This window comes from Tamandua tetradactyla, chromosome 11 (assembly GCF_023851605.1).
Source record: "Tamandua tetradactyla isolate mTamTet1 chromosome 11, mTamTet1.pri, whole genome shotgun sequence".
Lineage (NCBI taxonomy): Eukaryota > Metazoa > Chordata > Mammalia > Pilosa > Myrmecophagidae > Tamandua > Tamandua tetradactyla.
In genome coordinates, this window is record NC_135337.1 from 811,858 (window position 1) to 828,727 (window position 16,870).

The window sequence follows — 16,870 nt, forward strand, 5'->3', positions numbered from 1 at the left end:
GTGTTACTTTTTGCCCCTTTTCCAAAAGAGAAAATTGAGGCAAACAGAGGTTAAATAACCTGCCCAACGTTACACAGCTATAAGTAAGGGCACTATTCAAAGAAATACTATATAAAAATTATGAGACTGGATTGAGAAAGGAAGATTTATTCAAAAATTGTAAGGGCGTTTATATATTAGGAAATTTAAAAATATAATGTACTAAGATATTTCAAATGGAATGATACTATTATGTAAATAAGTATTAAAATTTTTGGTACTCATAAGCAATTTTTGAGGCTCTTAGGTAGAATAAAAGCAGAAAATAATTCCCATAGTGACAAAGAACATTTACTGTAAGCCATCAGAAAGGCAATACAAATAAATCAAGAAAAAGGAAAGGATAATTTAATATTCTTAATAATGTTGTCTTAGAAGTTTAATTAATAGAATAAAAAGAGAATGAAATGATTTCAATATTGCTAATGAATAAAAAATTATTTTCAAATGAGCATAATGGATGGCTTATTGATTTTGAAAGGTCTCTTTTACTAAGCCATCTTATTACATCAATAGAGAAACGAAGGACGTTTCCATGTTTAATTTCACATGTCAACTTGGCTAGAGTATGGTGTCTAGTTGTTTGGTCAAGCAAACACAGGTAACTGATAGTTACTGTGAGGGTATTTCATAGATGGGTTTACATCATTAGTCAGTTCATTGCATCTACGGTGATTGCATCTACAAACAACAAAGGAGCCTGCCCTCAGCAATGAGGAGAGTCTTCTCATCCAATTGACTGGAGTTCCTAAAGAAGAAATTCTGCCTTTTTATCAGCCAAGCCAACTTTTCCTGGGGTTTTCATTCACCTTCACTGGAGTTTTCACTCGCAGCCTGCCCTACAGGGTTCAAATAAGCTAAGTTTCAGAGTCACTGTTTTTGAAATTTCCAACTTGCTGCCTGCCCTGTAGAATTTGGTCTGACAAATCCCAATAATTCCTTTAATAAATCTCTTACATATATACATATCAAATTGATTCTTCTTCTCTGGAGAACCTCATTAATACAGACATCAAACCCAACTTGATGAAATGCAGAGATATGTCATGTTCCTGGATGGGAAGACATGATATTAACAAAATACCAACATTTTTGAAGATACTATGTACAAACAATGCAATTCTGAAGAGAATTTATTTCTGGAATTGGAAATTACTATGGAATGAATACAGAAAAATAAGTACGATGTTATGAAGAAAACTTGGAAAAAAAAAAGAGTACCGTGAAGACACATGCCATGTCAGATTCTAAAAATTGACATTAAATTAATAAAAATAGTGTATCTCTAGCAGAGGAATAGTGAAATAGATCTGTGAAAAAGAATAAAAGTTCCAGAAACAAGTCCAAATATATATGTGTGTTAAAGACATGATAAATTTTGCGTTTTAGCTCAGTGAGGAAAGGAGACATAATTTAACAATTGAAGTTGTCGTAATTAGTTACCTGCTTGGAGGACAGTTAAGTTAAACCCTTTCCAACGAGGCTCATCATCCTAAAATTTCAGAACACAGAGATAATAGATTCTAAAAGCTTTCTGAAAGGAAAAAAGTTATCTGCAAAGAAACAAGAATTAGGTGTTCAACTTCTCGCTAGCAAAGCTGAATGCCAGAAATCAATGAAGCCCTTAAATGACTTGAGGGTCCTGAAAGAAAATAGTGTCCAATCCTCCTGCATTTTCAGCCAAAATACCTTTTGAGAAGCTTTAACTTCCCTGAGCCCTGGCATTATCAATTTCATTAATTTATGGGACTAGGAATACTAATATTGATCCCCTTAATACGTCAGCACTGCTCCACTTCTCAGGTAGGAGTGCTGTCTGATGGGCACTGAGGAAGAGAGTTAAAACCCCGTGTCTCTGTCGAGGGACTCTGCTTTGAAAAGGCGTTCTGTCCGCCCTGCGCTGGGTCAAGAGACAGATCTCCTTTGCTGTGAGGTCTGTTCGATTTCACCCTCGCCCAGGCATGACATAATGGTTAATCCTCACTGGGATGAAGCCCTGGGACGGTGTGAGCACATTTCAATATCCAGCCACATGTCTGTTTTCTGTGTTCATGGAGAGCTGGAATCGATGGTAGCCATTCTCCCAACAGGAGCTGAGCTGTAGACTAAGGTCCTGTCCCCAGTCCTGACCTCACAAGGAGCTCAGTGCAGTGGGAGGCTGGAACCACGTGGGTTTGTGAGGCTTTCTGCTGAGTTTAGGGAACTACAGATGATCCACTGGCTCACTGTTGGGCATGGCTGGTCACTGGGTTTGCAGGGCTTGTAGACGATATTCAGATGCCAGCCACGTGCCTTCCCAGCTACAGAGCTGCTCCAGCCCGATTGGTCTTTCTTGAGTGAACATAACCTCTTCTTGGTGCCTTAATTTAGACACTTCCACTTCCTTAGAACTGTAAACTTGTAACTTATTAAATTCCCCTTCTAAAAAGCTGTGCATTCTGGCAGCTTACTAACTGACACAGTGCTTGACATTTTAACATGTAACCTCAGTTACTAGCACATGTGACTGAATGATTGTTTTAGTTGGCTAAGGCAGCCTGAACGCAATATACCAGAGGAACGTGGCACTTGGGATGAGAAACAAAACACTTGCCTATTGACAGTTTTGAAAAACGGGGCTAAACACCGTGTCAGCCAGAGACAGAGGATAACACAGGTCAAGCGTACATTCCTTCTGGCTCTTTCATGGCTTCTCTTTGCCAGTGCTTTCCGAGTCTGGTTGGAACCATGAGATACGAGCTTCATTCCTTAAAGAATATCCTTTTCTTGCTGATTCCTGAAGCTTCTGATATGGGGCATGACCATGTACACTAACTGAACCTAAAATTATACTTGCTGAGGATTCCTCCTCCTTCTCTTTCCCATCTTAAATTTTGCTGGATCTTTGACCACCCTTTCTCAACAGACAGGGTGATAAAGTGCCCATCAGATAATTGCAGAGTTCAAGGGATTCAGTGCCTGCAACATAAAAAATCACACTTGAACACTTCAACATTATGTTGCAATAGAAAGTGTATAAGACCATTCAGTCTTAATTTCCCTTTGAGTTCATTCTAGGAATTTATTTCAACTAAATTTTCAAATTTACTGCCATAAAGATGACTTTATTATCTTTTTATTATCTTTTTAATCTGCTATATTTTTAATTATATGCCATTTTCATTCATAATACTATTTATTTGTGACCCTTTTTCATTTTTCACATATTTCCTTGACAAAATTTGCAATGCTAGTTTTCTTTTTAAAAAACATTTTAAAAGAATCAACTTTTGGTTTCACCTCTCTATTGTATCATTATTTTCTATGATCTCTAATTTTAAATAATATTTCTTCTACTTTCTTTGCATTTATTCAGTGATCTTTTTCTTATTGCCTGAAGATAGACACAAAACGCATCCTTTCTTATTTTCTAATACCAGTATTTAAGACTGTTTCCCTCAAAACACTATTCTTATTTGAGATGTGTTTTCAGGATCATTCAGTTCTATATGTTTTTTTAATTTTCACCATTAGTTCTCCTCTAACCCATGAGTTATTTAGCAGTGTATTTTAAAATTTCTAAATATATGGGATTTTATTTATCTTTTTGTAATTAAGTTCTAAGTAATCTGTAGTTATTTTATGAGAGATTATGCTATGCATGATATATAACTTTGATATGGTAAAGCTTTTGACATGCTAATATTTGATGAACTTTTATACTGTTCCAAATGTACTTGAGGAAAATGTATTTTCTCTAGCTGTGAGATGCTTAAATCTCTATAGGTCAATTTTGTAAAATTTGTTATATTGTTTGGATCCTCTATACTCTTTTGGTTGTTTGAACTATCAACAATTCAGCTAGATGTGTTGAAATCTTTCCATGATGGTGGTGGATTTACCAGTTTCTTCCCTAGATTTCTGAAGCTATGTTATTAGGGCCATGTAGATTGAAAACTGCTATATATTCTTCAGTAATTCACCCTTTATTGTAATGTAGTAATCATCTTCATTCCTAAAATTCTTTTTCTTCTGAAGTGTATGTATTTTTGGTCTGGAATTTATAGAGTAACACCAATTTTCTTTTGTTTTTGTTCACTTGATATAATTTTTTCCCATTCTTTTATTTTCAACCTTTTTGTACCACGAGGAGAAGTGACAGAGTATTCCAAGTATGGAGGCCGAAAATCAGACTCTGGCAGATGGATCAAAGGTAGGTAGCCAAGATGTGGCAGAAAGAGATTTGAAGTCTCAGGTCAAACTGAACTGGGATCCGGCAAAAAAGCTTGGGGCAGGGAAGAGTCCAAAAGAACAGAGGAGATGACAACTTGAATGAAACTGGCCAAATGGGTGGTCTCTGTTTAAGGCTGCTTTGATTTTCCCTGCTAGTCACTTGTGGTCTTGTCTAGATGAATCTTAAAGAAAGTACCCCATGATTTTTGACAGAGGCAATTTCTTACTAATTAGAATTACATAATCCATTTCAGTACAGTCTTGAGTTTTTTTTCCTTTAAAAATCAACTTTGTTGATGAATCACTTACATACAATAAAATGCATGCATTTTAAGTGTACAGTTTGATCAATTTTGACAAGTGTACACAATCAAGATATGTAAAGTCATTTCAATCAGTGTTTGCTTGTCTCCCTCTGTAGTTACTCCCTTCAACTGCCAGCCCGACTACAGTCTATCATTACCAAAAGATTACTGACAGAGTAATATGAAGATAAAAGCAAATAGAATTTGACGTAAGAGCATTAATAGGGATGAAAAGTGATACTGTACAATAAATAATGCAATGAAAATATCTACTAATACAACAAAATAGCTTTCAAACATATTCAGCAAAACCAGACAAAATGACAAGGAGAAACTGGGAAAATCACAGGGACAATGACGATTTTTAGAAAACCTCTAACACCATTCAGCAGATTAAGTGCTTTCAAAATTGACAAGGCTACAGATGAGTCCACTTTGATTGCATCCACTAATACTCATTGAATATTTATGAAAATTTTGATAAATTTTTAAAAATAGCTATCATACAATGTTTACTAATTATAGGGCAAGTGAATTATAATTTAGGTGGAAATATTTTGATAAAGACAAATAACATATTCATACATGGCAAAAATATATTTGGGATCATGAAGCGAGTTCAGATATTAATTTTAGTTTCTTTCTTCAGTAGCCAAAATTAGTGAAAATCTTAGCATAGCTAAGAGAATGGTCTGTTTTGACATGGATTCCACTATTCCTTCAATTAGCTAAGCTCAGCCACTTACACATTCATTCGTCCAACACAGCACCTACTGTGTGCCAATTTCTGGCCTAGGTGCTGGGGAAACAGAGGTGAACAAAACAGACATGGCTCTTCCCCTCTTACACTATAAACTTGGAATTTATAGTGTAGTCAGTGAGTGTTCTAATTTGCTAGCTGCTGAAATGCAATATACCATAAATGGAATGGGTTTCAAAAAGTGGAATTTAATGCGTTGCTAGTGTACAGTTCTAATGCCGAGAAATTGTCCCAATCAAAACAAGTCTACAGAAATGTCCAATCTAAGGCATCCAGGGAAAGATACCTTGGTTCAAGAAGGCCAATGAAATTCAGGGTTTCTCTCTCAAGTGAGAAGGCACATGGCGAACACAGTATCATCTGCTAGCTTTTCTCTCCTGGCTCCCTGTTTCATGACGCTCCCCGGGAGGCATTTTCCTTCTTCATCTCCAAAGGTCGCTGGTTGGTGGACTCTGCTTCTTGTGGCTATGTCATTCTGCTCTGCTCTCTCTGAATCTCCTTCATTCTCCAAAATATTTCCTCTTTTGTAGGACTCCAGAAACTTATCAAGACCCACTCAGATGAGTGGAGACATGCCTCTACCTAATCCAGTTTATCAACATGATTAAATCACATCTCCAGGGAGATGATCTGATTACAGTTTCAAATACACAGTATTGAATAAGGATTATTCTGCCTTTATGAAATGGGATTTAGATTAAAACGTGGCTTTTCTAGGGGACATACATCCTTTCAAACCAGCACACAGCCTAAAATGAAGAGGCCAGTTGGAATCAGTCTCCCAGAATTGTTACATTTTATCATCAATTGTCTTCTCTTTACCAATTCCTTTCAGCAGTTGGGGAGTTTCTTGAGAAAAGATGTTCGTTCAATTCCTATTTCCGTGTACTTACTAAACACTCTTCTTGTTAAGACAGAGTTCTTATGAAATGACCTACTTTGACAGTGTTTCTTTTTATTTCAAAAACTGAACATGTACATTATAAAAACTGCAATTTACCCTAATTTATACAGAGTAGGAAGCGAAAGGCTGTTTCATTTTACAACCCTGCACACTTCCACATATGTTCCCCTTCTCCAGAGGACTATTTGGTATAATCCTTTCATTGTTCCATATACTTCCATACATACAGAAATTATTTTATGTTTTACATAGCTGCGTACTCATACTATTTTGACACTTTTTTTTCATGAAACAATATATTGTAATTTTTAGGACATAATATGGAATTATATTCTTGCTTGCAAAACAGCTATGCTTTTGAGACTCTTTAATCTTTCATGATGATGATTCCATTTAGTTCCTATGTAAGAAATCTTTTCCTAATATGACTAAGGTTTCACCTGTTTTCTTCTAAAAGTTTTTGAACTTACATTTTGGTATATGTTATGAGGTAAAGGTTCAGGTTTATTTTTGTACATGTGGCTATTCAACTGCTCCAGCATCATGTGTTGGAAGTATTACTATCCCCATTGAACGGCTTTGTATCTTTGTTGAAAATCTAGTGACTGGATATGTTTTAATTTTTTTATTCTTGTTTATATTAGAGAATAGGTTTACTGGAAGGTCATATATAAAATACAGAGTTCTAATACACCACTCTATCACTGACCACTTGCTTTGGTGTGGTATGCTTGTTACAATTCATGAAAGACATTTTTATAATTACACTGTTAATGATAATAGTGCATTTAACTATAGTCTATTTTTTACAGTAGGGTTCACTATTTTGTACTGCTCTATGTTTCTTTTAAAATTTTCATTCTAGTGACATATATACAGCCTAAAATTTCTCCTTTTAACCACATTCACATACATAATTCAGTGCTCTTAATTACATTTACAATGTTGTGGTACCACCACCACTATCCATTACCAAAATTTTACAAACATCCCAAGTAGAAACTTTGTACAACTCAAATATTAACTAATTAACTAAATATTAATTAACTAAATGTTTCCTACACTCAACTCAGCCACTGGTAACCTATATTAAAGATTCTAACATTCTATTAACCAACTTCAAAACCCCAGAATCCATTCAGAAAACTCATCATTAGGATTCTGTTTCTTAAAGACCACTCTTGGTACCAAACTCTATATTAGTCAAAGAAACAGAATCTATAAGGTATACATGCATATATAAAAAGAGATTTGCTATAAGGAATTGACTTACATGGCTGTGGAGGTTGGTGTGCCAGTTTGAAACTGTTGTGTACCCCAGAAAACCATGTTCTGTAATCCTGATTCAATACTTTTGGGTGGGATCTCTCTCATTAAGTTGTTTCCATGGAGATGTGACTCACAATTGTGGGTGGGACCTTTCAATTAAGTGGTTTCCATGGAGATGTATCTCCACCCATTCAAACGGGTCACTTACTGGAGTCCTTTTAAGAGGAAACCATTTTGGAAAAGCTTCAGAGCTGACACAGAGACGTTTGGAGATGCAGAAAGAAAATGCCACCAGGAAGCTGTTTGAAACCAGGAGCCAAAGGACCAGCAGATGCAGCCACATGCCTTCCCAGATTGGCCTTTCTTGAGTCAAGGTATGTTTTTCTGGATCCCTTAGTTTGGATGTTTTTATGGCCTTAGAACTGTAAACCTGTAACTTAATAAATTTCCTTTATAAAGGCCAACCCATTTCTGGTATATTGCTTTCCCAGCAGAATTACCAAACTAAAACAGGTGACAAGTCCAAATCCAAACTCTATAGGACAGGCTGCAAGTTGCAAATCCAATAAAGATGATGCTGAAGTTCTTAATCCAAATTTCACAGAAGAAGATGGATGGCTGAAACTTCCAGCAAGAGCCAATCTACAGTTGAGGCAGAAATCTGTTCTCTGAAATCCTCAGTTTTCACTTTTAAGACCAACTGTTAAGAAGAGGACACTTCCTTCATTGCAACCTCCTTTATTGATTGTAGGTGCAATCAACTGATTATAGATGCAAAACCAACCTATAAACTACCTCACAGTAAAAAGCAAGCCAGTGTTTGTCAAACAACTATACACCATACCCTAGCCAGTTGGCACAGGAAATTAACCATCACAGGTATCTTACACTGTGGGTTAAAAAGATTAAGGTTAGAAATGGGTCCACTAGTCAAATTAATCTAATCAAGCATTTAAAGAAATTAAAAGCAGATGGAAATCAGTCCATGTGTGAATAAAACTCAGAAGCATAAGTTTTTTTAAGTTCTTCATAAGAAAATGAGTAGAATTCCTTAGTTTAGTACCACAGCACTTGCAGTTTGAATCTTATCCACAGATGCTTACACTGGTTTTATAATGTGTGCCCAGGGTCAAAATCATCACGATAAAAATAGGCATAAACAGAAAAATGGTAGGCTTGTTAACTGATATATGAGGCCAGAATTATCCTGAGCCCAAACCCAGACCAAGACATTGTAAGAAATTTGAAAAAGAGAAATGTCTATTTTGAACATAGACAAAAATTCTTAAAATATATTAACAATTGAGCAATATATTATCATACTGCAAGGTGAACAATTATGGCATACACAGGAATACGAGATTTTTTTTAAATATTGAAAATCCATCAATGTAATATGCCATTGGACTAATGGATAGATAAAATATATCATCTCGATCACTGCAAAAAATGCATTTGACAAAATGCAAATCCACTGATGGTGTAAACTCTCAGAAAACTGGAGTAGAAAGGTACTATATCAACCTGATAAAGCCATCTGCAAAAAAACCAACAACAGTTAACATTATACTTCACAATTAAAAAGTGAATGCTTTCCCCATAAGATCAGGAGCAAAGCAAGAATATTTACAGTTACCACTTCTATTCAGAATTGTTCAAGAGTTCCTAGCTGGTGAAATAAGGAAAAAAAGAAAGTGCATTCATATTAGAAAGAAAGAAGTACACTGTCTTTATTCATGAATTATATGACTGTGACTTTCTAAGGAATCTACAGAAACCTATTATAACTAATAACTTATTTTAGATGTATAAAGACAGTAACTCCTAAATGCTAGCAGCAACTTATTGAAGCAAATTCCTTAAAAATAGCATCCAAAAAATGACATACTTAGAGATAAATTTTAACTAAATATGCTCAAAATCTGTGCACTGAAAACAAGATAATGTTGCAAGAAAAGTTAATGAAGACCCATGTTCTTGGATTAGAATATTGTAATATCATATCTCCTCACATTGACAGATAAGTTCAAGATAATCCCAATCATAAATTCAACCAATATTTTCAGTAAAAATCAGTTAGGTGATTCTAAAATGTATATGAAAATGAAAAATCTGGAAAATACAAAGAAATTTTGAAAAAAAACAACAAAGTTTGGGGCTTTACACTACTTAGGAAGGAAGCTTTGAGAAAGGAAGAAAGGAAAAGAGAATGAAAGGAAAAAGAAGGAAGGACCAAATGAGAAGGAAGAAGGTAGAAAGGGTATGAGAAAAGGAGGGAGGGATAAACGGAGGAAGAAAGGGGCAAACTCAAAACACAAATTGAAAGAGGGTAGCTTTTAATTCAAATATATCATTAATTACATTAAATATAAATGATCTGAACATCTGAAATTAAAAGGCAGATACGTTTAGCTTGTAAAAAAAAAAAAAAAAAGAAGAAAAAGATCCAATTAATGCTGTTTCCCAGTTACTCACATAGCGGATTGGATTAAACAAAAGGTATTACCCAACTGTATCTGATCTACAAGGAAATTATTTTATATATAAAAGTACAGAGAAGTCAAGAGTAGAAGGGTGGAAGGTGATTATCAACATGGCAATTTAAGACATCCCCTCAGAAACAAATAATAAAAGGACAAACCCCACTTGTTTGGAACTCTGGTGATGCCAGAGACAGGAGGACTCCACAAATGCTGAATGGAAGAATAAAAACCATCTTTAAAGGGAGGAGATCACACGGACCCACCACTCCACCACTCCCTCTCCCTTACTTGGCTCCACACAGCTACGAGTCCCACAGAGGCAGCACAGCCCGCGCAGACCACCACGCACTCAGAGCGGTAAGGAGAAGCTGCGCGAATCCAGGCGCGGGACCGTAGTGCGCAGAGACCAAAGGAAACGCAAGCGGCTGCTTAGTGTATACATTTAAAAGGCCTCCAGGAAATAAAAGAGCTTACAGCAGAACTGTTGCCAGAGGTGCACATATTCAGCACACTCTCTGATTGCTGGATTACCTAAAAATAACAACAGACTTTTTGGATTGACTCAATCTGGCTCCCTGGGACAGGATACCCAAATGGGGAAGTAACTGGTGGCAGAGAAGCTTCACGGGGAAAAAATGGGGGAAACTGAATTGCTGTAAGGCATGACAGGTTCCATGCTATAAGGCATGGCAGGTTTTATTATACAGGAAAGTATAATAAAAAGGGATCACTGAGTGAGGAAAGAAAGTTAAACAAATCATAGGCGCTAGGGAGAAAACTGCACAAAAAAACAAACAAAACTGATCAGGATTCCTGGGGAAAGAACAGAGGTGAGAAACCTTTCTCCTAGAGGTGGAGCGACTGCCTGTGAAAGCGTGACTTTAGAGGTTGTACCACCTATCCAAGGCAAGAATTAGGCATAGAAGACCTGAGAAAATCTGAACCGTTAAACATGAGCTACTCTAAAGGTCCAGTATAAGTTGGACAAATTGTCAGAGAAGGGCCTTAACACATAGCCAATCTACAATAAAACCCTAGGCGAGAGGGAGAAACTGACCTTCAGAATTAGCACAATAAAATAATCAGATGCCAAGATATCAGCAAAAAATTATAAGCCATATAAGAAACAGAAAGATTTGGCTAAGTCAAGGGAACAAATTAATGTGTCAAAAGAGATACAAAATTTGCAACAACTAATCAAAGAAGTTCAAACAAAACTCATAAACCAATTTGAGGAGATGAAGGAAAATATGGTTGGTAAAAAAGTAGTGATAGGTCCTTCCGAGAAGATGGTCAAATAGAGTGGCTCGAGATTAGCCCTGCTCCACGGAAAAGTTAGAGAAGGGACAGGAGGGCGACGGAGGTGGTGATTCCAGAGTGTGGCTGACTTGGGAGAGCTTCTGCACCGCATGCTGCAGCCCTGGTTGCAGAGGCCGAGGAGGTGAGAGGCAGAAAGCTGAGCCTGGCACGGAGGCGTGGAGCCTGTAGGAATGCAGGGACGGGAGCCCTGGACTGTGGGCTAAGTAAGCCAGGCCACGTTCCTTGAACACGCTACCCTCACCAGTGCACACCCATGACCGGTGACTCACCCCCCACCCCACTCACCAAAACCCATCACCCTCTTCCATTCCCTGTACTCCAGGTGCCCCCACCCCACCAGCCCCCAGTGCACATACCTTCCGTGCACCCCCACCCCAAATGCAGCCCAACCCACTTCTCCTGCACCCCCACCCCAGAGCACAACCTCCCCCTCCCTGTTCCCTGCAGGCTGCTGCCAGCACATAAGGCTGCAGGCACTACCTTCCATACCTAGGCTACCTCCAACCACCACCCACAATGTCACACAGCCTCACCCCACCCCGCCTGAGCTCTGCACACTCATTTCCACACTCCCAGGCCCACACATGCACACGGGCCCCCAGCCACGTCACTCAGCTCTGGGAACCACAATTTACAGCAGTCCTAGTACCGCGCATGTACACAGCCCTCAGCCACACTTCCCAGCTCTGAGAAAGTGACGACCTGTGCAGCTGGGTCACATCTGCCCCCAATCCACAAAGGCGTAAGGCTGACCTGCTGCCACAGCTCTAAGCATGCACACAAAGGGTCCTGTGCCTTAGACCAGAGCACCGACAAAGCTACATCTTCCCTGGCCGCTGGGTGCCCACGTTCACAAGCATCAGTGTAACATCCCCATCCTGTTCCTTTCCCTGCCCTGAAACAAATCACCTACTGAATGCCCCACCCTGTGCCCTGCTCCCTGCTGTACAACCATCCAACAAACACAAGACCTTAGAAAACTGAAAGAAATCAACTCCCAAAGTAAATCAATCAAGACATCTACATGCAACGAAGATAGCAGAAAATCACTAAGCATATCACAATGAAACAGATATAGCCCTACCTAATGACCAAATTAAAACACCAGAGGAGACACAGACATTGGAACAGCTAATCAAAGGTGTTCATACAACTCTACTTAATAAAATAAGTGGGAGAGCAAATGACATAAAGGAGAGCAAGAAGACGGTAGAAGAGCATAGAGAGGAATTTGAGAGGATCAATAGAAAAATAGCAGAAATCACAGAGATTAAAGACTCTGTTGACCAAATAAAAAACATATTAGAGGCACACAATTTGTGTGATTTGAAGATTTGATTTGAAGAGACAGAAGAAAGAATAAGTGATATAGAGGATAGGATAATTGACTTCAAAGACTCACAATAGCAAATGGCAAAAAAGATGGGAAAATTGAATGGGAACTCAGGGAAATGACAGACAAAACATAGTGCACAAATATAAGACTCATGGTGTCCCAGGAGGAGAAGAGAGGATCAAAGGGCTAGGGAGAGTAGATGAGGATGTAATGGGGGAAAACTTCCCAACCCTCATAAACGACATAAGTATACAAGTCAAAGAAGCCCAAAGAACTCCAAACAGAATGAATCCAAATAGGCCAATAGACATACTAATCATCTGTCAAATGTTGAAGAGAAGCAGAAAATCCTGAAAGTGGCCAGAGAAAAGCAATCTCCTACATACAAGGGAAATCAAATAAGACTGAGTTCAGACTACTGAACTAGCACCCTGGAGGTGAGAAGGCAGTGGTGTGATATATTCAAGATCCTGAAAGAAAAAGAACTTCCAGCAAAGGATTCTGTACCCAGCCAAATTGTCCTTCAAAACTGAGGGAGAGATTAAAGTTTTCACAGACAAACAAGTCCTGAAAGAATTTGCCAACAGGAGACAAGCTCAACAAGAAATACTAAAAGTAGTTCTGCCAGTTGAACAAAAAAGACAGGAGAAGGAGAGCTGGAGGAGGGGAAAGAATTGAAGAGTACAGCTAAGGGTAATTTAAATAATATAAAGAGAAAGAAGAAAAAGAATATACAGATCTGACAAAACAAAAAAGATAAGATGATGGAATCAAAAAAAGCCTTTTCAGTAATAACTTTGAATGTAAACAGACTAAATTTACCAATTAAAAGATACAGATTGGCAGAATGGATTAAGAAACATAAACCAGCTACATGCTGCTTATGAGAGACTCATCTTAGAAACAAGGATACAAATAGAGTGAAAGTGAAAGGATGGAAAAAGATTTTCCACACAAGTTATAATCAAAAGAAAACAGTAGCTATACTAATATCGGACAAAATAGACTTTAAATGTACAGACATCATAAGAGACAAAGAAGGACACTATATGCTAATTAAAGGGTCAGTTCACCAAGACGAAATAGCAACCATAAACGTCTATGCTCCCAATCAAGGAGCTCCAAAGTACGTGAGACAGACATTGGCAAAACTGAAGGGAGCAATGGATGTTTCAACAACAATAGTAGGAGACTTCAATACACCACTCTCCTCCATAGATAGAACAACCAGACAGAAGATCAACAAGGAAATAAAGAAGTTAAATAACTTGATAAATGAATTAGACCTAACAGACATTTATAGGTCATTGCACTCCAGAGCACAAAGTTATACATTCTTCTCTAGTGCTCATGGAACATTCTCCAGCATAAATCATATGCTGGGGCACAAAGCAGGTCTTTATAAATTTAAAAATATTGAAATTACTCAAAGCACTTTCTCTGATGTGGGATGAAGCTGGATCTCAATAACCACCAAAGAACAAGAACATTCAGAAATATATGGAGATTAAATAACACACTCTTAAACAACCAGTGAGTCAAAGAAGTTGCTAGAGAAATCAGTAGCTATCTGGAGCTGAATGAAAATGAGAATACAACTTATTAGAACTTATAGAATGCAGCAATGGCTCTGCTGAGAGGGAAATTTATTGCCCTAAATGCCTACATTAAAAAAATAAGCAAGAGCAAAAATTGAGTACTTAACAGCAAATCTGGAGGAACTTGAGAAAGAACAACAAACTAAACCCAAAGTAAATAGCAGAAGAGAAATAACAAAGATTAAAGCAAAGATAAATGAATGGGAGAACAAAAGAACAATAGAAAGAATCAATAAAACCAAAAGTTGGTTCTTTAAGAAAATCAATAAAACTGATAGGCTACTAGCAAGACTGACAAAGAAGAAAAGAGAGGATGCAAATAAACAGAATCAGAAATGAGAAGGGGTGCATTACCACAGACCCTGAAGAAATAAAAGAAATCAGACGAGGATGCTATGAACAACTATACACCAACAAATTAGACAACTTAGATGAAATGGACAAATTCCTGGAGACACACAAATAGGCTACACTGACTCAGGAAGAAATAGAAGCTCTCAACAAAGTAATCACAAGAGATTCAATCAGTCATCAAAAATCTTCCTACAAAGAAAAGTTCAGGACTAAATGGCTTCACAGGGGAATTTTATCAAATATTCCATAAAGAACTAACACCAATCCTGCTCAAACTTTTCCAAAAAGTTGAGAAAAGAGGAACGGTACTTAACTCATTTTATGAAGCTAATATCATTTTAATACCAAAACTGGGTAAAGATGCTATAAGAAAAGAAAACTACTGGCAAATCTCCCTAATGAACATAGATGCAAAAATTCTCAATAAAATATTAGCAAATTGAATCCAACAGCACATTAAAAGAATTATACACCATGACCAAGTGGGGTTTATAACAAGAATGCAAGGATGGTGTCATGGTCAGGTTCATGTGTCAACTTGGCCAGGTGGTGGTACCTGTTTGTCTGGTTGGGCAAGTGCTGGCCTGTCTGTTGTTATAAGGACATTTCATAGAATTAAATCATGACCACGTGAGCTGCATCCACAGCTGATTCCATTTGTAACCAGCCAGGGGGAGTGTCTTCTGCAATGAGTGATGCTTAATCTAATCACTGGAAGCCTTTTAAGGAGGACTCAGAAGAGACAGGCTCTCTTCCTGCTTCAGCCGGCGAGCCTCTCCTGTGGAGTTCATCCAGACCCTCCATTGGAACCATCAGCTTCACAGCCTGCCCTACAGATTTTGGACTCTACATTCCCACAGTTATGTGAGACACTGTTAAATTTTATATTTATGAATATTTCCAATTGATTCTGTTTCTCTAGAGAACCCTAACTAATACAGATGGTTCAACACAAGAAAATCAATTAATATATTACAGCACATTAACAAATCAAAAGGGAAAAATCACATGATCATCTTGATTGATGCTGAAAAAGCATTCGACAAAATTCAGCATCCTTTTCTGATAAAAACACTCCAAAAGATAGGAATCAAAGGTAACTACCTCAATATGGTAAAGGGAATATATGAAAACCCAATAACCAGCATTGTACTCAATGAGGAAAGACTGAAAGCTTTCCTCCTAAGATCATGTACAAGATAAGGATGCCCACTGTCACCATTATTATTCAACATTGTGCTAGAAGTTCTAGCTAGAGCAGTCAGGCAGGACAAAGAAATAAAAGACATCTAAGGTGGAAAGGAAGAAGTAAAACTCTTGTTATTTCCAGATATGGAGGATCCTGAGAAATCTATAGCAAAGTTACTTGAGCTAATAAAAAAATTCAGCAAGGTGGCAGGATATAAAATTAATGTGCCAAAATCAGTAACATTTCTATACACAAGCAATGACCTAGCTGAAGAGTCAGTTAAGGAAAAAATTCCATTCAAAATAGCAGTTAAAAGAATCAAGTAATTAGGAATGAACTTAACTAGGGACATAAAGGACATGTACACAGAAAACTGTGTAACATTGCTAAAAGAAATCAAAGGAGATCTAAATAGGTGAAAAGGCATTCCATGCTCATGAATAGGAAGGCTAAATATAGTTAAGATGTCAATTCTCCCCAAATTGATCTACAGATTCAACGCAGTACCAATCAAAATTCCAGCAACATACTTTGAAGATTTGGAAAAGCTAACTACCAAATTCATCTGGAGGGGAAAGAGACCCCGAATAGCTAAAACCATTCTAAAAGAGAAGAATGAAGTGGGAGGATTAACACTCCCGGCTTTAAACCCTATTATAAAGCCACAGTGGTTAAAACAGCATAAGAGGCACAAAGACAGAAACATTGACCAATGGAATCGAATCAAGAGTGCAGAAATACACCACCAAATCGATGGCCAACTGGTTTTCGACAAGGCCCCCAAATACTCTGAACTGGACAAAATAGTCTTTTCAATAATTGAGCATGGAAAAACTGGATATCAATAGCCAAGAGAATGAAAGAGGACCCCTATCTTACACCCTACACAAAAATTAACTCAAAGTGGGTCAAACACCTAAATAACTAAACCAAATAAACTAGCACCAAAGAGCTTCTAGAAGAAAAGGTAGGGAAACATCTTCAAGACCTAGTAATAGAAGGTAGCTTCTTAAACTTTTCACCCAAAGTACAAGCAACAAAAGAAAAAATAGATAAATGGGAACTCCTCAAAATCAAATGCCTCTGAACCTCAAAAGAGTT

The 16,870-nt window shown here is 37.5% G+C and overlaps 1 long non-coding RNA gene across 1 annotated transcript; it reads right to left on the reverse strand.

The window, feature by feature from the left end:
• Positions 1 to 496: 496 nt before the first annotated feature.
• On the reverse strand, positions 497 to 7,569 carry LOC143649352 (uncharacterized). The gene is made up of 3 exons (XR_013158952.1): positions 7,494 to 7,569; positions 1,483 to 1,531; positions 497 to 1,091 (listed from the first exon to the last, which is right to left on the reverse strand). It is a non-coding gene; the product is annotated as an uncharacterized LOC143649352 (long non-coding RNA).
• Between the last annotated feature and the right edge of the window lie 9,301 nt (positions 7,570 to 16,870).